We start from the raw sequence: 2,466 nt of genomic DNA, 5'->3' as shown, positions 1-2,466 counted from the left end.
GGGGGCGCGGGAGACTTGAAAAGGCGGGTCGGGCACCCGCCTTTTCCCTCCTCCCGCCTCCCTCTCCAACCTCCTCCCTCCACCCCGCTCCCCCTCTCTCATCTTCTCCTCTCCCCTCCTTCTTCTCTTTTGCCTCTTCTCCCGCGCTCCTCCTCCCCATCCAAGGCCTCCTACTTCCCTCCCCCTCCTCATTCCCAACCCCTCTTCTCCCGAAAGTGCCCCTCTCCTGCCCCCTGGCTCCGCGCAACCCTTTCCCTCCTCTTCCCCAGCTGCCCACTCCTGGGAGCTTCCTTCTGCCCTTGGCCCCGCCTGAAAGGGGGGAAATGTGCCCTTCATCCCCCGCCTCCACTGCGGGCAGCTTGGGACCCTTTCTGTTCCCTCAACAAGGGTGGGCGCACCACCTGTGAAAGGTGCTCCAAAGGGGGGGGGCGGGGGCTGGGAGTCTCAAGTGGGTCTGAGAAAAGTTGGGTTGCAAAGAAAAGTGTGTGTGTGTGTGTGTGTGTGTGAGAGAGAGAGAGAGAGAGAGAGAGAGAGAGAGAGAGAGAGAGAAAGAAGAAGAAGAAGAAGAAGAAGAAGAAGAAGAAGAAGAAGAAGAAGAAGAAGAAGAAGAAGAAGAAGAAAGAGGAGGAGGAGGAGGAGGAGGAGGGGGGGGGAGGAGGAGGAGGAGGAGGAGGAGATTAAAGAGAAGAGTTGAGTCCTGGACAGTTGCTCAGGGTGAGGATGCCGCAGTGCCTGGCTCCCTCAGTAGGGCAGCGCTTGTTTTAACTGAAAATCCCCGTCACAGGTTAGTGCCTGGGCTCCCGCGAGCAGGGAGTCCTGTCACAGGTCCCAGCCTGTGAAGGGAATGGTGTAGGCAGCAGGAGCCCTTTCTGTTTCCCTCCCCCTTCCAGAGGCAGAGGACTTGTTGAAACAGGGGAGAAATCTCAGAGAGACTCCCTGTCAGTCCCCCGGAAAGTGCACCCAGGCCCCTTCTGCGAGTAGTCCTCTCTTCCGGGCCAACTCTGGATTTTTATTTACCTTCTGTGGGGTCTAGGGGTGTGTTCAATTTTGCATTGGCTCTTAAGTCCCAAAGGCAGAAAGGACTTCCACTCTCTTCCTTCCCCAGGGCACGGGAAAGCTGCTGCAAACGGGGCTCTCCTGTTGGGCTGAAGTGCCTGGGACTGATTTATCTGGAGGTCTCTCCCTTGAAGGTCCCCAGCTATTCTAGGACTCCCAGGAGCAGGTTTGTTCAGTCTCCTGGGCAGATGTCACCTCCTCCTCACACCAAGGCGAGGCCATGGGACCAGATGGAATCAAGAGAACACTTCTTGACTCAACTGTGCTGGTGTTTTCATAAATAAAGCACTTAAAAAAGAATGCCTGACTTTCTAAGAGACTGCTCTGCCCCTTAGAACTATGTAATAATTAAACCCCTTATGCTTTAGAGTATCAAAACTAGTCGGACCTTAACATCAGTGTGAAACATAGTAAAATAGATGCAAAAGTTTCCACTTTTACTTTACTTTTCTTTCTTTTTTATTTTCCTGAGAAAGCCATGGGTCTTTTGATGTGATGGAGCTGATACTGTTTGATGTGCTTTAATTTTTACCACCATCATTATCACCTTTCCATCTTTAATATGAAGGATCATAACTCATACCACCTGCCTAGCTCACAAGGATGCTGTGAGGATTGAAGTGCTAGTGTTTGCAAATCTTGAAGATGAAAGACTCCCTGCCTGTGAAAAAAGGGAAGATTGTCATCATAATGCCTGTGAGCAGGAGCACTACTTTGAATTGGCCTTGCTCTGCAGGCATCTCTCTGGGTCAGCTTTGTCCCTTATGGCTTCATGGTCTCTCTTGCTTGTATCTGTTACTGGGTTTGGGTAGCAGGTGATGACTTGTGGGTTTGAATGTTGCCCAAGGGTCAGTCAAGTTTAAAGCAGGAACTTGATTTCCTCAAGAGTGTTGGGCAGTTGAAAATGATGTAAACAGCATCTTCGGCTGCTTAAGCAGAACATGAGCCTTGTCACCAAGCACACAGCGAGGCAGTGTCTGACTTTTCTAGGTCTTTTAGTCACTTGATGCCTTTAGTCTATCAGGGAATATTTGAAAGACGCAAACAACAGAAGGGAGTGTTAGGGATGATGTGTTTATGTATAAGCAACGGGGTTGATAGTGATTAAAAAATGTTAAGGTCGTTTATCACGTGTCAGCAACAATTGGATAATACATTTACTTAAATAATTATTTGATCCTGTTACTTAAAAAAGAAGAAGAGGGAAACCAGCAGGCCAGCCATAATTTGTGTCATCTTGACAGTCAAGATGATTCAATTTTTGTTTCTCCAACTGGTTTCACTGGTGTGATATAAACATAGCCAGGCTGAAGTCACCAGTTTGCGATTCGTTTTGCCAGTTTATTTTCCACATGTAGTGGCGTCACAGATTTAAGTTCTCGACCTTCAACATAGCATCTTGCCGGAGGT

Source organism: Myotis lucifugus, unplaced genomic scaffold (genome assembly GCF_000147115.1).
Source record: "Myotis lucifugus unplaced genomic scaffold, Myoluc2.0 scaffold_58, whole genome shotgun sequence".
NCBI classification, from domain to species: Eukaryota; Metazoa; Chordata; class Mammalia; order Chiroptera; family Vespertilionidae; genus Myotis; species Myotis lucifugus.
The sequence above is the reverse complement of the archived record's forward strand: the minus strand, read 5'-3'. Positions refer to the sequence as shown.